This window comes from Mauremys mutica, chromosome 4 (genome assembly GCF_020497125.1).
Source record: "Mauremys mutica isolate MM-2020 ecotype Southern chromosome 4, ASM2049712v1, whole genome shotgun sequence".
Taxonomy (NCBI): domain Eukaryota; kingdom Metazoa; phylum Chordata; order Testudines; family Geoemydidae; genus Mauremys; species Mauremys mutica.
This window is the reverse complement of record NC_059075.1, coordinates 35,708,658-35,730,642: the sequence shown is the minus strand read 5'-3', so window position 1 is coordinate 35,730,642 and position 21,985 is coordinate 35,708,658. Positions and strand designations below refer to the sequence as shown.

Sequence of the window (21,985 nt, the reverse complement as noted above, 5' to 3'; positions counted from 1 at the left end):
GAACTTGTTCAAAAGGCTCAGGAAACATTTAAGCAGTGTCTACAATTTGTTTCAATGTAAAATGGGCTGATCTGTTGACATATTTGTTTGTATATTTTTAGTCTACCCAGGAGTCTTTTTTTGTTCAGATAAGAGCTCTGAGAACACGCAGCAATAATTATCTGCAATACATTGACTGAGCTACTTTAAATAACTAAGATTTCACTCAAGGATCACTTGGTACCTAGCTGCAAAAGATGTCTACATATCTCATTCCAGTATCGAACATGCATTCAATGAATATACTATATGCGCACAATAGTCACCATTTGTGAGTGGCCTTGTCACACAACACTTTAAGGTTAAAACATCATTTCTGTATAAAGCTGATATTTTTTCAAATTGCTTTAAATCTTCCTTCCTACTCAGATTGCCTTGGATTTATTTTATAGTTGTATGTTAATATAGTACTTGTGAAAGTTGTTAGTTATAGATCTTCTCTATCTCTACTTTCCATTATTCTGTCATTTTCTCTGAATGACTAATAGATTGGGTTTATCTGGTAATACTTTGGCCTTGACATGAAATTCCTCCTCCTTTTGTCCCGAGTCCATGCACTGCTCTTCCAAGGCACCCAAAACCTGATCTGCCCACTCTCTGTGTAATGTCCTGAAAAGATTCTCTTCATATTCTGGACCAAATGTTTGGCTCAACCAGTTAGAGAGAACCTTACAAATCCATTCCAGATTTTACACAGGACACAGCATAGGCTGAGACAGGCTAACACATTTTTGACTAGCTTCATGAATTAATTGAATAAGTAAAAAAATAATTCAAGTCTTCCTCTATTTTCTCTCTGGTTCCTAACCCAGTCATTCATGCTTTATTTGGAACTCCAGGTAGATGACATGTATTCAGTACAACCATTAGCTCTTTACTTTATTGTACTGAGTTTTGTTTTATTATTTCAAGTCTCAGAAATATGAGACAAATTCCAGTACCTTCTATCTGAACTGAAACAGTTTTTTTATTGCATCTCATTCTTGACCAACATTCTCCCTGCTGTTCACATTCTGGAACCACACAACTCTGTCAATGAGCCTGTAATGCTTCCTCTTGCTCTAGACCTACTCATAACTTGAGCAGAGAATGCCAATTGCATTATGATTTTGTCTGACATATGAATATATTTCCACAATGGACTAGAATGAAACAGATTAATCTAATTTGCTTCTCTTCTGACCATAGAAAAAAGTGCATACAGGGTTAAATTGTGGAATAGGCTTAAGGATCATAAAAATCACAGTGGAAAGCCTTATCTACTGTCTGTTTGTTTTTCAAATAGCCTGTGAGCTTCTCTTATTCAAATAAGAGCTCCTGGTGAGCATAGTAATAATTATCTACATCCATTGATTAAGCTACTTTGAGTGCTTTGTAATTTCACACATGGATCAGTATTTTTAATTGGTATGCTGTAACCATTACTATTAATGATTGATAATGATCGCTTATTTATACAATGTTTTTGCAGCACCCGAAAGTGTATTCAGTGCTTTTAACCAATAGAAAGACAATCTCTGCCCAAACAGCTTCAAATCTTCTATTAAAATAAGTAACTACTATAATTCCAGTGTCATCGTTGGGAAAATTTTGCTGTGTTATGCCATAGCTGAGACTAGATGATTGTAGTTGATCCTGCTGTCCTCAAAATGTATGATTATTAGGTAGGATGCCACATGTGGGTTAGCAAAGCATAGACAGGGGATTGGGTGACGGAAGGCAAGGGACACCAATAAGATCAGACTATTACTCCAGCTAGTGTTCATCTGGGAAGTTCAACTAAAAGCTGCACATGCACCCCAGGGCCCCAGTACTAATTAATATTACATATTATACACTCATTTCAGAATATGTGAGTCTTATACAGAGATCTGAAATGGGGGAGGAGGAGTAGCTTGGTGAATCACTGCTTGAGGAGGGCATGCATGGTCAGCAGCACTTGAGCCAGTTGCGAGAGAGGCAACTAACAAGACATTGTCATGTATGCCTCTAGGACCACACTGCATTGGCATTGCTAGAATAGTTAGCCTAGAGTTAGCATATGTGTGTATTTCCATAACACATTTTATTTTGTGTTTAGTGACAAACTCATGCAAGGTTCTGGACTGACAAACTTTGAGGTTAAAGGCATATGATTATCTTCATCTACAAAGCAGGGTTGGCTTCCCTCACACTGCCTGCAAATGGGCCTCACTCCTTACCTGGGAAGCCAGACAAAAGTGAGCCACACTGGCAATTGTCAGTATAATGGAAACCACACTTGTTCTGTGAGGGCAAAACCTGGCAGCAGGAGGAGCAGGAGTGTCTTCTAGCCTGCTGTGGGGTGGGTCAGGCCTACCTGCTGTCAGAGGTGCTGACTTTCATTTTTCTGGATGGGTGCTTCACCCCGCTCTGCTCCGAGGCCCCATCCCCACTCCACCCCTTCCCCCAATGCCACACCCTCGCTCCACCTCTTCCCGCCCCTGCTCCGCCCTCCCCCAGTGATCCGTCCTCGCTCCACCTCTTCCCGCCCCGCTCTCCCTTCCCCCCAATGTCTCCCACACACCACCAAATAGCTGATTCTTGGGTGGCTAGTGGGCGTTGAGCACCCACTATTTTTTTTCTGTGAGTGCTTCAGTCCCAATGGGGTCAGCAGGCTAATCCCCCAGAGTAAAGATTGCCGCCTCCCTCAGAAGACAATTGCACATAAAGTGTGTGTGTGGGGGGGCATGGGAAAAGCACAAAATATAGTTTCTGTGAAACTCTGGGACCCTCTCAGAAGTTTGCTTTGGTAATGAAACTGCACTCCACCACTCTAACCAATGGGATGATGTGACCCAGCAGAGAGAGCGCTACCAGCCCCGACTGCTATAAGCACTAGATCACACTCCGTCAAAGAACCCCTTAGGTTGGAGAATGAACTGTTATCCTTCCTGGCAGAAAAACACCATCATTTTCTTTCTGTTCTGTGTGAAATATTTTTTTTCCAGTTTGGGCAGCTGAGTGTGCTGTGTGAGGCCCACACCCTTCAGTAGACAGAACTCCTGAGGGATGTTAGTTATGTTCCAGCATTAGGATATACAGGGGCTATGATTTGGGGGATTTTTTTTGTTTTCATTCTTCCTATGTCTGACTGAATTGTGTAGACAATTGTTGGTCAGGCAGTGAAATTTGTTTTACAACTGCAGGGGGAAAAATAATTAGCCCTTGCCAGAGAAAAGATAGAATGTGTTCATCATGTGTTACAGAGGATGGGGGAGGAGGCATCAATCAGTAAGTACTGTTATGTTTTCCTGGAGTATCAAATGTTCCCCATAGTTCTTTATTGAAATCATTATTTGTCACTGAATGAACTATTGCTGTTAACCAAAAGGTAATAGTTTTGTATGTGTAGCACAATAAATAGCGTTTAAAAGTTTATTATCAAACATACTGCACGCTATAATAAAAACGATTTATGCTCAAATGTCTATTCAGAAATGCAGAATAGTGTTGAAATGCCAAGATGTGGGTTTGTCAAACAAGCTAAAAGGTGGCTTTTCTTCTGATAAAACACAGGCTTGTTATTGCAATCCACTTTCCCCCTGCTCCTTCCCCCTGTAAACACATAATCAGTTCCAATTGAAATTACTTTCAAGGGTATGTTATGCAAATCAAATTTATTTAGCATTTGCTGAATGAAAATCAAAACTGTCTTTAGGTGCACAGAAAAATGTGGAGAGTGGAAACCAGAGGGAGAGCAGAAAAGTAAATGGAGAGTGGCTGTACTTGCTGACTAACTACCTGCATGGAAGAAGGGCAGAGGAAAGGCTGCAGCTGTGGGTGGGTGAGAAAGTTAGCATTTAACATCTCCTAGGGAGGTTAGGAGGCTGAAAGGGATAGAGTTGAAAGGACTGGAGAATTAGAGGAGAGAAAATGTGAGACCCCAGCATCAGTTTGAGGGGAAAAGGTGTACATAGAAGCTGGAGGAAAGAGGTTGGTCAGGGAGATGGTTGCAGTGAACTTCTGCTGAACACTGCTGTCATAAATAAACAGATAAGGGTTAAGGTCTCTTTTCCCTGGAAAGGGTTAACAAGCTCAGTAACCTGAGAAACACCTGACCAGAGGACCAATCAAGGAACAGGATAATTTCAAATCTCTGTGGAGGGAAGCCTTTGTCTGTGTTCCTTGTTTGCTCAGAGCTCTCTTTGGCTCTAAGAGAGGTCAGTCATGTCTCCAAGTTCTCCTGGAGTAATTTCTACTATTTAATAGTGAGTATTAATTAGAAAGGTGGATTAATCTTTTGAGTTGCTTTCTATATTTGCAATTGTGTGTTGGCTGAAGGAAATTCTTTATTCCTGTTTGCTGTTACTTTGCTTTCACTGAGAAAGAAAGGGGGAGGGGGAATTCTCTCCAGAGATTGATAAGTTTAGACCCTGTATATTGTTCCAATTTGGTTACAGAGACAGTGACTTTTCTTTTTATTCTTTAATAAATTCTTTTCTATTAAGGACTTGGTTGATCTTTCTTTGGGTGGATTCTCTCGGAAAGGGGAGTGGGAGGTATCCCTCTGTAGTTAAATCCCGGTGTCTCTCCTAGGAAAAGGGAGAGGGGAGGAAGCAGGGGGGAATGGTTTATTTCTCCTGGGTGTAAGAACTCCATGGATTTGGGGCTCTTGGAATTCCCTAGGATTTTGGGGAAGGACTGTGTCTCAATCCACATACCTGATTGAGTGGTGGCAGCTTTTACTAGATCTAAACTAGGATTTTAGTTTAGAGGGAAACCAGTGCAGGTCCCCACATTGGAACCCAACAGCTCCAAGTGGGGTGAGACCTATGACAACTGCCAATGCTGCTTTTGAGACATTTGTAAGATGCTGAATGAAGAGGGATGTGGGGGTAGAAGAGAGATGGGAAGATGGTTATTACAAAGTCATGGGTTTAAGGGTTACATCCCCTTTGCCCCTGTCTTCAGCCCCAGCTGGGGCTGGGAGCGGGGCCGCAGCACCAAGGAAGGAGAGACATGGATGGAGTAAGGAGGCCAAGGCTGGGGCCAAGGTGGGTCTGGGATCAGGATCGCAACCACGAGCCAAGGCTAGGGGCTGGCCAGAGCTGCAGCTGGGCTGCGGGGGAGGAGGGGGGGGAACAGCCAGGCTCAAAGCCAGGTGTGGCTCCACTCCTGGGCTTGCCCCCTGCCTTGGCCCCAGGCTGAGAATGGAGCCGCAGCCAGCGGCTAAGGCTGGGGGATGGTGCGGGGCTGGGAGTGGAGCCACGCCGAGGCTAGGGACAGAGCCAGGGACGCAGCTGGGGGCATGACCGGAACAGAGCTGGGGGTGGGGAGGGGCTGGGTGGTGCTCCCTCTCTGCCCCTGGGGGGCTGGCTAGGGCCACCCCCCAGATGTTCCTCCATGCCCCCCTAGGGGGGCATGTTCCACACTTTGGGGACTTCTGGTCTAAAGGCATCTCCTTCCACATCATCCTGAGAACAGTTCAACAGGGCTGATGATGAAGCTGGTGGTGCCCAGGACAAAACTTGCCATGCTGGGAGATGAAGTATTTTTGGTGAAGAGCTTCTGACTTTGAAATCCTCACTTACAGAAGATAAGAAGGAATCTATGTCTTGCATTCCTTAGAATAGTTTGCAAGATATATTAGTCTGCACAAGACTGTCCTCAATGGAAGGAGGGACCAAGGGAAATTCCACCTCCTGGCCCATAGATAACAGGGTGCTGCAGAAACCCAATCTCTTTTTTATATATTTCAGCCCTACATACCAAGGTGATTAGTGCATTAGACTTAAATAGACATCCAGATAGATTAGATGGAAGGGGAGTCTGTGAAAGCTGATGGGAGCTATAAATGTGGAACTAAAGAACTGGGGATGGCTTGGGTGGGTTGCTAGATGAAAGGGAGATGAGAGAGTGGAGGAAGAGAAAAAGGTAGAATAGACAAAGAATAGGAAGAGGCTCCCTCAGGAGCACTTTAATGACATGAAAATCAAAAAGGTATCTTACAAAAAGTGGACACAGGACAAATTTCTAAGGAGGAGTACAAACGAATAGCACAAGCATACAGGGATACAATCAGAAAGGCTAAGGTACAAAATGAGTTTCACCTAGCAGGGGACATAAAAAGCAATAAGAAGAGGTTCTTTAATACATTATGAGCAAAAGAAAATGAAGGAAAGTGTAGATCCTCTACTTAGCAGAGGAGAGCTAATAATTGCTGACATCAAGAAGGCTGAGGTGTTCAATGCCTATTTTGCTTCAATCTTCAACAGAATTAATATTAACAACCAGGAGGAAGGAATATGAGCAAAAATAGGCAAAGAACAGTGTAAAGACCCATGAGCCTAACTTTGTTTAATAATTTGTTCCAGTATCTTTCCTGGTATCAATCAATTTGTAAGCACTTAGAGGATAGTAGGTCATAAGAAATAACTAGCATGGATTTATCAGGAATGAATCATTCCAAACCAACCTAATTGCCTTCTTTGGTCGGGTTATTGACCTAGTAGATAGGGAAGAAACAGTAGCCGTGATACATCTTGATTTTTGTAAGGTTTTTGACATAGTCCCATATGACATTCTCATAAGCAACCTAGGGAAATGCAGGCTTAGATGAAATTTCTCTAAGGTGGGTGCACAACTGGTTGAAAGACCATACACAAAGAGTGGGTTCCCATAGAAAACAGTCCTGTTTCTAGTACTATTCAGTACTTTTAATAGTGACTTGGATAATGGAATGGAGAATAAACTTATAAAATGTGTGGATGGCACTAAGCTGAGAAGGGTTACAAACACTTTGGAGAGAAGGATTAGAATTCAAAGTAATCTTGACAAACTGGAGAATTTGTCTGAATTCAACAAGATAAAATCCAATAAAGTCTAGTGAAAAGTACTTCACTTGGAAGGAAATATCAAATACACCACTACAAAATGGGAAATAACTGGCTACATTGTAGTACTGTTGAAAAGATTTTGGGGGTGATACTGGATCACAAACTGAATATGAGTCAACAGTATGATGCAGTGAAGAAAAAGGCTAATATCAATCTGGGGTATATTAGCTGGAGTGTTGTATGTAAAACACGGGCGCTAATTGTCTTTCTCTACTATACACTTGTGAGGCTGGAGTACAGTGTTCCATTTTGGGCACCACACTTTAGGAAAGATTTGAACAATTTAGAGACACTGCAGAGGAGACCAAAAAAATGATAAAAGATATAGAAAACCTGGCTGTAGTGAGGGCAATTGGCCTCCCTTTGTACGGGAGAGCAAGAGTCCACTACATGCCCTTTGGTGGGTGGAGCCTAGCCTTCCCCGCCCCCCGCACTGGACGTGCTAGGGTGGGGCCAGAAGTATAAGAGGAAGGCCCTGCAGGCAGGGCCGGCTCCAGGCCCCAGCCTGCCAAGCGCACGCTTGGGGCGGCATGCCGCGGGGGGCGCTCTGCCGGTCGCCGGGAGGGTGGCAGGCGGCTCCGGTGGACCTCCCACAGGCGTGCCTGTGGAGGGTCTGCTGGTCCCGCGGCTTTGGTGGAGCATCCACAGGCACGCCTGCGGGAGGTCCACCGGAGCCGCGGAACTGGCGACTGGCAGAGCGCCCCCCGCAGCGTGCTGCTGTGCTTGGGGAGGCGAAATGGCTAGAGCCGCCCCTGCCTGCAGGTCAGTTGGTGTGGAATCTGTGGAGGAGAAGGACACTTCTGCCATACCCGGCAGGGGAACCAACACTCGGCTGTCCCCTAGCCGCAGAATTGGGAGTGGCCCAGACTGCCAGCCGTGGCATACCCCAAGGAACTAGAGAAGCCCTGGGAGTGAGAGGTACCAAACGCCAGGGACACAGTAGAATAGGGTGGGCCCACATCCCCCTGCCACCCCACCCTGGGGTGGCCAACGCCCTACACTTCGCAGGGAAGCTCCTGCCCTTACCAGATTCCTTACAGACTGTTGCTTTGCTGGCTGCCTGAGCCCTACCCAGGCTAAAGCCAGCCACGAGACTGTTTGTTTGCCAGCAGCCTGAGCCCCCTCAAGCCCAGGCCCCAGCCCACCTGTGGACTGTTGCATTGCTGGTGACCTGAAGCCAGCCATGAGACTGTGTTTAGTTGAGGCAGCAAAGAGTCCTGTGGCACCTTATAGACTAACAGATGTTTTGGAGGGTTACATGAGCCTCCACAAGCCCAGGCCCGCACCAGCTCCATGAACTGTGATTGCCTGGCGAAAGGCCTGAGCCCCACCCTGGCCAAAGCCAGCCCCGGTAGGCTGTGTTTAATTGCTGGCAGCTTGAGCCTGCCTCCCCAAGCCCAGGCTAAAGTCTGGCCATGACTGTTTGGTGCCCAGCACTATTGTGGGGCTGGGAACTAGAGGATCTGCAGGGCCTTGCTCCACCTAGGGGTGGAGACAAAGGCCAGGGTGGGGTGGCAGGGGGATGCAGGCCCACCCTACTCTACTGTGTCCCTGGCGTTTGGTACCTCTCACTCCCAGGGCTTCTCTAGACCCTTCTGCAGCTTCGTGCCTTGGCCAGACAAGCCCAACCAAGAGATGGCCTATGCCTTGAGACCTCCCATTGTGACCTCTAGACGGTGTGGCAAGCCCAGAAGCAATGTGAATGAGGGGCCTCCTTCCGCATGGAGAGTGAGGGTCCACTACACTGCCCTATGAGGAAAGGTTAAAAAATCTGGGCATGTTTAATATTGAGAAACAAAGACTTGGGGGTCGGGGGGACTCATTAGCAGTCTTCAAATATATTATAAGAGGATGGTGATCAATTGTTCTCCATGTCCATTGAAGGTAGGACAAGAGTAATGCACTTAATCTACAGCAAAGGAGATTTGGTTAACTATTAGGAACTAGCTTTCTAACTATAAGGATAGTTGAGCTCTGAAATAGGCTTCCAAGGCAGGTTGTATAATCACCATCATTGGAGGTTTTTAAAAACAGGTTGGATCCTGTCAGGAATGGCCTAGATTTACTTGGTTCTGCTTCTGTGAGGGCAGCTGGACTCGATGACGGGTTGATATCCCTTCTAACCCTACATTATAATGGTTCTATAAGAGCAGGAGAGGCGTGATAGCTGGAGAAATGAGACGGAGACAAAGAAGGGAGTGAAACTCTCCAACATACATTCATGCAATAAACAGTAGAGAGAGACATGAACCAGACCCCCAGAACCTAACATCCCAAACTATGGGAAGCTCTGAAGTTGACTAGTGCCTAGGAGTGGCCAATAGGTCAAATCTAATCCTGAGATTTGAGCCTCTGTTGGCTTCAGGAAAATTTAAATACAGGTCTATATGCTTGGACTTAAAGCCCATCGCTGCTGCAAATACAGTCTGGTTTGTAATGTCAAAAATCCCTGTGATTTGTTATAAAAATAAATGAAGTAGAACAGAAGACAAGAGAAAAGAGATGAAGAAGAAAAGGGGGAAAAAGTGCCTTTTTTTGTAATGAGTTGGGGAGGGAAAGGAGAGCTAAGAACTCAGCTAGTGTGTGTAGAAAGCAGAATTGCTGAGCTTCCCACACACAATAGGAACTCCCAGAATAGTTCTCCTGGTTTGTTCAATAACTGCAAATTGTGCAATATGCATTCATAGGCAACTAAATGTAATTGCCAACATTAGTGACTACAGAGAATACATCTGTTTTGATCCTGATTTTGAAAATGTCAGGATAAACAGAATTTCTTCATACTCAAGGCCATTTTAAGATCAGTGTCTTCGTGTGTGGGCTTTATTGCTTCTAAATGTCTTGAAGGACCATTGCCTTTTCCCCACTCTCTTGGCATCATTGCAAAAGTATGTAATAATTTAGTTAATCAACTGAAGGGCAATTTTTCTGTTGAACACATACAAATATATCATCTGGATTACAATACAAGAACAATCTCAGTGCCTCTATAGGTTAATCAGATTTTGGAGTGGACAATTTTTTTTTCCTGATCTTTAGAGACAGCTCAAACTAATATATCTGGAAATTCATCCCTGTTTCAACTGGCTCTTATTTGATTAATGGGCAATAGGTAGAGCAAGTGAATTAGTGCTACATTTATAACTTGGAGTTGGGGGTGTGAGTCCCAGCTTGAGCAAACATACCTGCATTAGCTCATATTGAGCTAGCACACTAAAAATAGTAGTGTAGCAATGGTACCCACTGGTAGAAGCAGTGATGGCATGGGGACTAGCCATTCCGAGTACAAACCCAGATGGACCCTTTATGCACATATTTAGGGTGGCCATCCTGTGCCTCCACTTGACACTGCCCATGCTACTGTGGCTACACTAATATTTGTAATGCACTGGCTTGATGGGAGTTAGTGAGAGCATGTCTACTGATACAGGGAATCATATCCCCAGCTCCAGCTGTAGATATAGCCGTAGAGTCAGGAGTCCTTGGTTCTGCTTCCAGCTCTGTTACTGATTCACTGCATAACTTTGGGCAACCTCTCAGTGGTATTTCTCAGTACCTATCAGTATGAGAAATAGCATGGTCCAGAGTTCAGCCCACTACATTTAGATTTGGGAGACATGGATTCAATTCCCTGCTCCCCCACAAAGTTCCTGGGTGACCTTGAGCAAGTCATTTAGTCTCTGTGCCTGAGCTGTAAAGTGGTGATATTAGGACTTCTCTACCTCACATGAGTGTTGTAAGGGTACATACATTACAATTATGAGGTGTTCAGGTACTATGGTAATCAACAGCACCTTAGGCAGACAGTGCCTCAGTTTACCTTTCTGTGATATTATAATAATACTTCTCTATATTCAAGACAGATTATGTAATTAGAGTTTACATATTTTTTTAAAGAATAGGTATTATCCTTCTGTAACTTGCCTTAATTTAGAATGCAATAACCCAGGAACCTGTCCTTTATTGTAATGAATAAATGAATGAACTAGTTTTTTGCATATCTGTGGAACACGTAATACATTTATTACAAAATATGAATAACAGTAATTTGTGAAGCACTTTGAGATTATGTAATTAAGGACAATACATAATTATACATACTTATTTAATAAACCCTAAAAATCCATCCTCCTTCTATGTATCTTTTCTTTTTAATATAAAATGCCTTTATGTATTTATGTGTAGGTGTTTTCTGAGCACTCATTCTGGGCACCACAGTTGAATTGGGCCATCAATCATCCCTTAGGAAAACCAATGTTTTAGGTCATTTGTGCATTGCCCTTTTCTGCAACTCATTTGCAAATCTCTAGGGTAGTGGGGAAGCATTTCTTGGCTTTCCCCCCAGTTTTATTTACCTGTTGGTCAGCTATTCATAGATAAACCCAAGCTGTACATTAATCCAAAATTTACACAAGGAAAATAATAAAGTAAGAAGGTTTATTTTCTTTACATTTTAAGCAAAGCAAAGGCAATGACCACAGATGACTGATAAAATAGAGAGTTTGGTCAGGGTGGTGCAGCAACCCTGTGTCTGCTCTCTGCTGACTTCTCATTTACCACTGAGTTAAATATACCTAATCTATTGGCACTTAGGAATCCCTGAGTTAGCATTGCTATTGGCAGTTTTGCTCATAATTAATCACAGATACTTTTCAGCCTCAGGCTCAAGCCCCAGGAAAAGAGACAAAGAATTGAAGAAAACAGTGAGAAAACTCAGAGTATTTCATTATTGTCAGAAATTGTGACATAAAGCAACAAAAATCCCATCAGTAGTGACCAAAATAATTATCATCTGATAGCTGCTGATGAGCCTATGGTATTTAAAATGAATGCAGGGCTTCAGGTTCAGCCATCAGCCCAGTTCTTAGCCAACAAAAGTCCACCTCAGAAAAAACATCCCCACAACTGTTGCTAACTGTTTTGGTGGCATCATCAATAGAGTTGAGCACCTAGATACCTCGATGATAGGACATTACAAGTAGATTGGAAATACAGGCAGATGTATAGACAGTGGTGAGATCAATATGGTTGTCCCTAAAGATAAACAGCGGGCCTGGGATTTTCAAAGGAAACTAAGGGAATATCTACGCTGGAGCTGGAAGTGTAATTTCCAATTCAGGTAGACATACCCACGCTAGCTCAGATCAAGCTAGTGTGCTAAAAATAGCAGTGTTACCTTGGGTGCATGGGAGGCAGGGTGGGCTAGCTACCCTGAGTACAATCCTGTCTGAAACCTAGGTACATACTCTCAGCGGCTAGTTCCTCTTGCCACCCATGCAGCCATGAGTACACTGATATTTTTAGTGCTCTAACTCAATCTGAGCTAGCACAAATATATCTACCCAAGCTGGAAATTATACCATCACCTCCATTGTAGACATATCCTAAATGAGTTAGGGCTTGTCTAAGCTTACCATGGATTGACGCTGCAGCGATTGATCCACCAGGGGTCAATTTAGTGGGTCCCGCAATAAGTTGGCCTAATCTACATCGACTCCAGCTACTTTAGTCACATAGCTGGAGTTGCATAACTTAGGTCACTTGACTCTATAGTGTAGACCTGTCCTTAGACGCCCTAATCTCATTGAAATATGGGAACCTAATTTCCTTAAGCTTCTTTGAATATCCCAGCCCATAATGGTAGGTAGAATTCAATAACTGAATGGACACTGACTCCCAGCAGGGCCGCTCAGAGGATTCAGGGGGCCTGGGGACTTTGGTGGCGGGTCCTGGGGCGGAAGGACCCCCTGATGCTGAATTGCCACCGAAGACCCTCCCCGGGACCCACCGCCGAAGTGCTGGAAGGACCTCCCGCCGCGGGTCTTCGGGGCACTTCGGCGACAGGTCCCAGAGTGGAAGGACCCCCCGCCACCGAATTGCCAATGACAACCTGGAGCAGAAGACGCTCCAGGGGCCTGGGCCCCGCGAGATTTTTCCGGGGGCCCCGGAGCAAGTGAAGGACCCCCTCCAGGGGCCCCAAAAAAACTCTTGTGGGGACCCCTGCGGGGCCCAGGGCAAATTGCCCCTCTTGCTTCCCCCCCCCCAGGTGGCCCTGACTCCCAGAGATGGCCCTTCGATATCAGCGTTGTGGCACATTGCTGAGGCACTCCACTTGATACCGTCTGCCAACTAGTCATCGAGATGTTGATCACTACCCATTGAGCCCAATGATATAGCCAGCTTTCTATCCACCCTTTAGTCCACTCATCCAATCCATACTTCTTTAACTTGCTGGCAAGAATACTGAAGGAGACAATATCAAAAGCTTTGCTAAAGTCAAGGTATATCACACCCACCGCTTTCCCCATATCCACTGAGACAGTTATCTCATCACAGAAGGCAATCAGGTTGGTCAGGCATAACTTGCCCTTGGTGAATCCATGTCAATTGTTCCTGATCACATTCCTCTCCTCCAAATGCTTCAAAATAGATTTCTTGAGGACCTGCTCCATGATTTTTCCAGGGACTAAGGTGAGGCTGCCAGGTCTGTAGTACCCCAGATTCTCCTTCTTCCCTTTTTTAAAGATGTGTCTCACTTCTAAAAATCTCTTTAGTCTGCAGAGCTGCTGCCAAATCTCTGGGGTAGCAATCTGTTTGCACACCCCATAAGTACCTGACTTTTGAAAATTGCACCTCTGGTATCTTTACTTCTTGTGGCTGACTGTATGAGGCTTCTGCATGTAAACTTTCTCCCATTTGGAGGCAAATGGTTCCATGTTGTTATGCTGCACTTAAGGACTCACAGTAATCTTTTAAAAAATGGGGTTTAGAAAATACTTGGCAGGGTTTGTTGTAAGGTGATTTGTTCAGAGAAAACATCACTTTGCTGTGTGATGGTTTATTTAGTTGCAAACATCTGCCTCTCAGTTATAATGTCTATTAATTCATGCTATTGTGAAAGCATGTTAGAAAGTGTTTTTTTCTCTTTTGTTTTGTTTGATTTTTTAGTGAGGGGGCTGAATGGTGCAGGAGATTAGCAATGGGACATGAATCCTTCACCTGTATGACAATGTGGAACGGGGATAAACTAGGAGAGCTGTTCTGATAGTATGAAATCAGTTGGAGATTTCAATCCAATTCTTAATGGACTGGGATTTAGACTGGAAACTTGTTGGGGGCAGGGATGGTGTGTTCCTGTGTATCCATACAGCACAACTTTTTCCCCTCCCTCCCTTTGTCTACTTAGGGCTTGTCTACACTGGCAAGTTTCTGCGCGGTAAAGCAGCTTTTTGCACTCATACTGCAGACGTGTACACACTGCCAAGCCACTTTGTGCGCAGAAACTCCTCAGTTGCAGCGCTGCAAAAAAAACCCACCTCGACGAGAGTCGTAAGGCTATTTGCACAGAGGCTCCAGGAATCTATTGCCAATGTAGACCCTTGATTGCTTTCTGTGCTGTAATTGGCCTCTGGAGTTGTCCCATAATACCTCAGGTGACTGCTCTGCTCATTGTTTTGAACTCAGCTGCCTTGGAGACATGTGCCCCTCCCCTTTCAGAGCACCGTTTCTGACAGCCATTGGGTGCTATGCTGATCTGCTCTGGGACACAAAGCAAATCATTAATGTGGAACGTTCATGCTGTTAAACACAGAGATGTGTGTGTGTGTGTGTTGCAGAGAGCCCAGGGAGGGAGGCGGGAGCTGATGTCGGGGTTCCTCCTCCCCCTGCATCAGGACTGGTTGCTTCCTGCCGCTATCTGAACTTCCAATAGAGCACGCTGACACTCTCTTTCCCCCAAAACACACTCTTTTGCCCCCTCCATACACACACACACTCCCTGTCACGTACTCTCCCCCTTCAGTGGAAAAGCAGTTGGCAATGTAGTAGGATGCTGTGCCTGCCCCGTGATGCATTGCAAACCCTTCCCAAAGCACCCTGTGGCCAGTTGCACAGTGGGATAGCTACCACAATGCACTGCTGTCTTTGCCGTTGCAAGAGCTGCTAATGTGGATGCGCTCCAGCTTCACAAAGATCACAGTGTGGGCATGCAACAGCGGTTTAATTCCAGTGTTTTAATAAAAGTGGTATAACTTGTGGCGCAGAAACTTGACAGTGTAGACATATCCTCAGATTTTAAGCTCTTTGAAGCAGGATTGTATCTCACCGTATGTTTTTTACAGCATTTGGTACAAAGGGGTCACAATCCTGAAGAGATCTTAGCACTAAATAAATAATAATTAATAAAAGAGGTGATCCAATCAACTCAACCCTATTGGCAAAAGGTTAGTCATGGCCCCAAACTGCTAAACTAAAAATAAAATGTTTGAGACCAATGATAATGTGTAAACAAAAAAGTAGCAAGATCAGCCTTTAACAGTCATCTGAGACTCGTCACTGTCTGCCCAATGTATTCTGGACCACATGTTTCTGTGTATCCTCTCTCTGTTGTGGTTGATAAGGCAGTATTAGAGCCAATGGAGCAGCAGACCCAATGGGAACATTTTAGGCCACATTTCTGAGTGAGTTATCTCAAAGAACTGCACGGAAAAATGGGAAAGACATTTGCTTCCAGTTCTGATGGCTTCTCGGATTGAGCAACAGAAGCTACTGACCACACAAAAAAAGCATAATATTCATTAAAAACAAACAAACCAGATGGCATTGTTTGTCCTTTGACTGGGGGGGGCCCGATAATGCAGCACTTTGGAGGTCAACTGAAAAACTTCACCAAATAATAATATTTTTTTAAAAAGAAAAAGACTCCAAATGGGTAGCTAGTGACCACCCCACACGGGTTAATTAGTGCCTGTACAGTAATTTGAAAATATAAAGCACTATGCAAGTGCTACAAACTGTATTTAATAACTAACTGCAGTGCTGCCATGTGAGTAATTCTGATGTCTTTGTTTTCCACATATTGCACTTTTCCATCTTTCCTAGTACCAAAGGGGCTCAGAGTAGGCATAAGCTTTCTCCCCACCCAGGGAACATCCCCAGTGAAGAAGGTCCCTTTGTTGAGGAGCAGATCTGGCAGTTGTGCACTGTCTCCACAGGAGCCCCATGTCCAGGATAGGCCTGGGGCAGATCAGAAGCAGAGCCTGAGGAAGCAGAAGAGGCAGGATATGGAAGGGGATGAGAGGAGGTGCAGGTGGATTGTGCTTACGCCCTGAATATGTGTCTTTGCAAAGTCCCATAGGGATGTCCTAGCCTGTGCCAGGGATTGAAGCTCCTGAATTGGGGATGCTCAAGCTGCTTCCCCCCTGTCCCTGCTCTGGCACTAATGTCAGTGCAGGCATGCTCTGGCCTTTGCCACCTAAGACAGTCAGACTTTGCAACGCTGAGCAGACCAATGCTTAACCACCTTTAAAATCTTAGTCTCAAAGTAATGTTCCTAATCGATTTGTAAATGTTAAGTCTGAAAATCAGTTATGCTTCTGGTTTGTGATCTTAACCATATTTTAAATTGTTTTATCAAATGTGCATTTTACCCCTAAATTCAGCAATGTCCTGTTTTTACACTACTTTATAAGTCAGCCAGGATAATTACTGTTGTGATTTTACAATATTTATGCTCTGTTTTAAGGGGCTCATTAAAAATAAACAGTAGAGAAAAAGGCAATTACCATTAAAAAACATCGGCATGAAAACCACAAATAAATGCCCATTAAAAACTGAAAATAAATAATTACCCCAATCTTTCATCTTGCCTCTTTGTCACTTACACATGTTGATACTGACTGATTCAATTTAGTTAGTGGGCTTTGTCAGTTTCACTTCTTCCATTAAAGGTTTAACCTTCTGTACCTCTAACAGAGAAAGAGGGATTGAAGGCTTCCAACTGATTTCTGCAAATTCTGCCAAAATCTTGAGTCCCTCTCCCTGAAATGGGAGCTCCATTTATTTTTCTTTGAGGTTTTATACTATCTGAGGACACCTACCGAGGTCCCAGAGATTACAAGCAGGTCTGCTTCTGGGAGGGAAAGGAATGTTAATTCCCTGTTGCAGATATTCTTGACATTATAAATGATGATATCTCACATTCACCATCACCTACTCTTCTCATATCGTAACCCACCCACCCCCAAATGATTCTCAAATGAACTTTGCTTTTCTGTAAATGCAGAGATTGTAGTATCAATCTGTCAGTTTAACTCTGCTTGTTTCCTTTCGGTCTAAATGCCAAAAGCCAACTGCTGCTCTCATTTACATCAGTGTAAACACAAAGTGAATAAAGTGACATCAATGGACAATAAGTGTAAAAGACACCAGGGTAAATGAAAGCAAAATTTGTCCCAAAGATGTATAACTTCTATTTATACTATAAATAAAAAAAGAATACTCATTCCAGACTTTGGGCACTCCCATTCATCTCAAAATATACAATATACGTTTACATAAGCAGACTCCTACAGTCCTATTCAGCAAAGCACTTATGCTAGTGCTTCACTTTAGGCATGTGGATGGGACTTCTATGAGATTTAAGCACAGGCTTAAAATTAATCATGTGCTTAAGTGCTGTACTGCATAGGGATGGACCTAAGCAAATGTTGTCCTGAATTGAGGCCCTGTTCTCAAAACATAACACCCCTGGCAGCAGAAAAAAGATAACAAAATGTATTCCCCACCTACCTCACAACAGAGTTCCCCACCAGGATGGGGAAGATGAGCACTGAAGCATGCTTTAAAGCTTAACAAACTAGGGCTAATTTGGAGCAAATCACACTCTACAAAGCTGTACACAGGCATGTTTACATCAAATATTTTTTAGAGAGGAAGATTTGTTAGAAATTGTGATGAGAACTTTCAAAGAGTTTGGTAGTTTGGCTGCACTAAGCACCTCAAGGTTTGGGATGTTTGGCTACAATAGACAAATCTCTCCATTTTGTGAAGTGCTCCATTTTTGGAGCCTGATTCGGGTCCATGGAAGTCAACGGAAAGGGTGCTAATTCTCTGCTCACTGACATCAGGGGTGGTTCCAGGCACCAGCGCTCCAAGCGCGTGCCTGGAGCAGCAAGACACAGGAGGCGCTCTGCCGATCGCTGCTAGGGCAGCAGGCAGGGTGCCTTCAGTGGCACGCCTGCGGGAGGTCCGCCGAAGCCGCAGGACCAGCGGACCCTCCGTGCTTGGGGCGGCAAAATGTCTAGAGCTGCCCCTGACTGACATTAGTATAAATTAGGGATAATTCCATTCAAATCAATGGAGCTACACCAGTGTAAACCTTAGCAAGAGGAGAATCAGGCTTACTTGATGATTGCTGGTCTAGATCATCTGATGTAAATCAGCATGGCGCCATTGAACTCAGTGCGGCAATGGAGCTGTGATGACTTATAGTACTTGTGGATCTGGCCCTTGGTATCTTTTCCTATTCCTTTGAAATAAAAATAATTAGATAAAACAAAATGCACACACAGAGTATACTTCTACCAATAAAGAAATCAGAAAATAATGGCTATTGTTTTCAGTGATTTAACTGTACATTTGTATGGTTTACATGGCAAAAAAAGAAAAAGGAAGAAAAACCTGCTATAAACATTAATCCTTTGCTAGACATTTAGGAGGTTGTTGCTACAATTTTGGGGCTTGATTCTGATCTGGTTTCACACTGGGGGAACTCCACTGACTGACTGGAATTATGCCTAATTTATACCAGTGGAACTGAGATCATATTCAGGTGCCTGATGATAAAAAGGTTGAGAGGTTTGCCTCTTGTGGCTACAGAACTCAGCTGGCTCTCTTGAGTTAATGATCTTTCTTGTGAGAGTTCTGCTATTACAGTTTATTCTTGGACTTAACATACAGTTGCTAGCAGAACCTTTAAAGATATTTCAGCATCTCCACTTCCAGCCAGAATCAGGAAACACAAAGCCAAGGTAAAATATAATTAAAAAATTGATTAAAAAGTAACATTCTTGAACTCCACCAAAGGTTCAATTTGGATTAGATTTGAATTTTGGGCTGGTTTCTGTGCACTAAACCAAAATATATAATATAGAAATATAGTGAGCGTCTTTGAAATCAATATGTGGTCAACAACTATATTTGTTTACAGAATAAATCTCTTATTCACAAAGTAATGTCCCCATTTTCAGCACAGCAAACCTGAGCTGATAAAACAACCACGGAAATTACTTCATTTTTTACCTCAGTGTCACTGAGACCAGAATTTGGTGCACGTACTGGAAATATCCTTCTGGAGCCATTGTATGGAACAGAAGAACTGTAAAAAGAATATATTTTCTTTCTATCTATAATTATTTTAATGATAGCAGATCCTTCTTAAATGACTGCTTAGTAAAGGGAACTGTTTTCTCTGGACACTTGGATTTAAACTAATTTAACTGAGGACTTAAATTTGGAATTGAACAAGTGAAACTGAGTTTAGTGGATTTCTTCCTACTCCCCATTTGTCCACATTGCAAAACCACTTTGGGCTACACTACAAAGCTAACTTGGCTTAACTAAATCACTGAGGGGTATGCAAAATATCACACCCTGTGTGATGTAACTGAGCTCCCCTAAGCCCCAGATGCTGCTAGGTCAATAGAAGAACAGCTGCTGGTAATGGAAGAACCCTTCTGTCACTGTAGTGTCTACACTAAAGTGCTACAATGCCACAGCTGCAGTGCTACTGCTGTGCCGCTATAGCATTTCTAGTGTAGATCTACCCTTTGGTGTAAATCAGCCCCACTGCCGATTTCCACATAGGAGATTCTAACGAGAGCAGTAGGAAATGCTGCAGGTCTAGAACAACATGCTGTGTGGGAGGCCAGGACTACATAATAGTAGTGAAATAAAATTGAGAGAAAAAAAAAGAGGAAGAATATAAAAAAGAAACTTCCTGACAATGGGAGCTATTAGGTAAGGGAATAGTGTTCCAGGGAGTAAGACCATTAAAACAAGATTGGACCAAGAACCAAAATATGCATTACAAAGAACAAACTATTGGCCAGCAGAGAGACTAGGTGATATTATAGTTCTTTTCTTTTTCATCTTTGATTTATTCATTTCCATGATTCTTTGGGAAACAGAGGATGTTATAGTCAGGGTTAAGATACATCAGCACAGCTGTATGGGGCCTGAGGCCTGAAACAGGAAGACATGCTGCAGGTCAGGATAGAATTATACTGTTTTTATTGTGTGGAGACAGGAATGAAATGTACCTATGAATTCTGTAGGTCAAGACTGAGATGCTTTAGTAGAGCTGTTTGGGGGATCAGGTCTAGAAGGAGATTCTAGTCCAGGGATCGGCAACCGTTGGCATGCGGCTCACCAGGGTAAGCACCCTGTCAGGGCGGGCCGGTTTGTTTACCTGCAGCGTCCATGGGTTTGGCCGATCGCAGCTCTCACTGGCCGCGGTTGGCAAGGGATGTGCTGGCCGCCACTTCCCGCCGCCTCCATTGGCCTGGAGCGGCGAACCGTGGCCAGTGGGAACTGCAATAGGCTGAGCCTGTGGATGCGGCAGGTAAACAAACCGGCCCAACCCGCCAGGGTGCTTACCCTGGGGAGCCGCATGCCAAAGGTTGCCGAGCCCTGTTCTAGTCAATGAGGTGTTAGAATAGTACAGAGTGGGAAAATTGCACAACCCTTGCCCTATTGCACACCTTCAGCCAGTGTTACATGAGTCCTCAATTTTCAGGAGCTTAAATATGCTTCCAAATTATATTTCATTCTTTATTTGTGTTGTATATGGACATTTATGGTGTCGATCTTGAGCCCATTGAAGTCAATGACAAAACTCTTACTGAGTTGCATAGTGCAGGATCAGGCAGACAAGTAAGCATAAGGGAAAGGTTTTAGATTTCAGATATGAAGTTTATGTTTAAATACAGATAAGAATGTATATTCACAGGTACATGGTGAAATGTTCTGAAAAAGAATATACATGAGTACTTGGTGCAAAATGGCCAATAAACGCACATATGTGCAGGTATTTTATGCATACAGTAATTGGTCCACAAGTAGTTGTCATAGAGGTTTTATATACACATAGGAACATGGACATTTTGTGCAGAAATGTTATACTCAGGTAAGTATGCAGGTGTGATTTATTCAGTACATAAAAGGGAAATTAAGAACAAAAGTTCTTTTTAGTTTTGCCTAATTGTCTCTTTTTGTGTGATTTGTGATTCAGAAAAAAAACCCTTGACTGTCTAATCTAGGTTGCCATCTATTCCTATCTCAAATGTCTCAAATTTTGTTCAGCTGCCTGGTAAGTGTAGGGTTGAGTCATAATGTGGGGATGCATTTTCTTGCTGCTATTGTTAATATTCAGAATAAATACCTTCCTTTGTTATTTTATAGATTTGAGGCATGAGTGTCTCCTGGAACATAATAGGTTGGGTGTTTATAAAAATGTATGTTCAAAGGTTTTCTTTAAACCTCTATGTCTGGCTGCGTAACCAAAATGTCTGGCTTTGTGTGCAACCCCAGAAAAAAGGATGTGTGGTGACTTCTGTGGAATAAGTGGTGGGAAACATTTTCTTTAGGGATGTATTGGACAATTCAATTCAAATGTGTTTGTGCCTCTTTTCTGTCACTAACACTAAGAATGAATGTTCAAATATCAGCCAAAAGTGATCTTTAAATTAGGCACCCAAGAGTAAAATCCACGGCTCAGTTTGCACTAATAACAAAGTCACGCAGCAAGGTTTCCATCCTGTACCTGGATATAACTTCTGTGCAAACTGCAAATTCTAAATTTTAGAATCACATAGACAAGCTCAAATTCACTCTAATTTAGTGACTTGTATAAATAATACAATACAGCACCAACTGGGCTTTATCCGAAGCCCATTGGAGGAAATGGAGCTCTTTTCTCTGACCTTGAATGACTTTGGATCAGGCCTATAGTGAATTGTATAACAAACCTAAATTCAGACTAGGGATTAGTTGCTGCAATTATTCATGAATAATATGAAGGAACAATTAAATCTGGAGAGTTATGCAATATATCCACAGACAATTAACAAAAACAGAGTAAAAAGCAAAAATAATTGAATAAATTATTAATTACAGATTATTTGCTCATCTGTATTGGACACCTATCTGCCCCTATCTTCTTAGGGAGAAGCTGGGGTCTGATTGAGTTCATTTCGTTGTTAATTGCTGTGGTGATCAATTTCCATTGGCATTGTTTCTTTGATGGTAAA

General features: G+C 43.3%; 1 long non-coding RNA gene across 1 annotated transcript in view; it reads left to right on the top strand.

The window, feature by feature from the left end:
• The first annotated feature begins 4,211 nt into the window (after positions 1 to 4,211).
• The window catches only part of LOC123368626, a 28,216-nt gene continuing 10,442 nt past the window's right edge, over positions 4,212 to 21,985 (top strand). The window contains exon 1 of the long non-coding RNA XR_006578842.1: positions 4,212 to 4,268. This is a non-coding gene — a long non-coding RNA (uncharacterized LOC123368626). The remainder of the gene's footprint in view (positions 4,269 to 21,985) is intronic.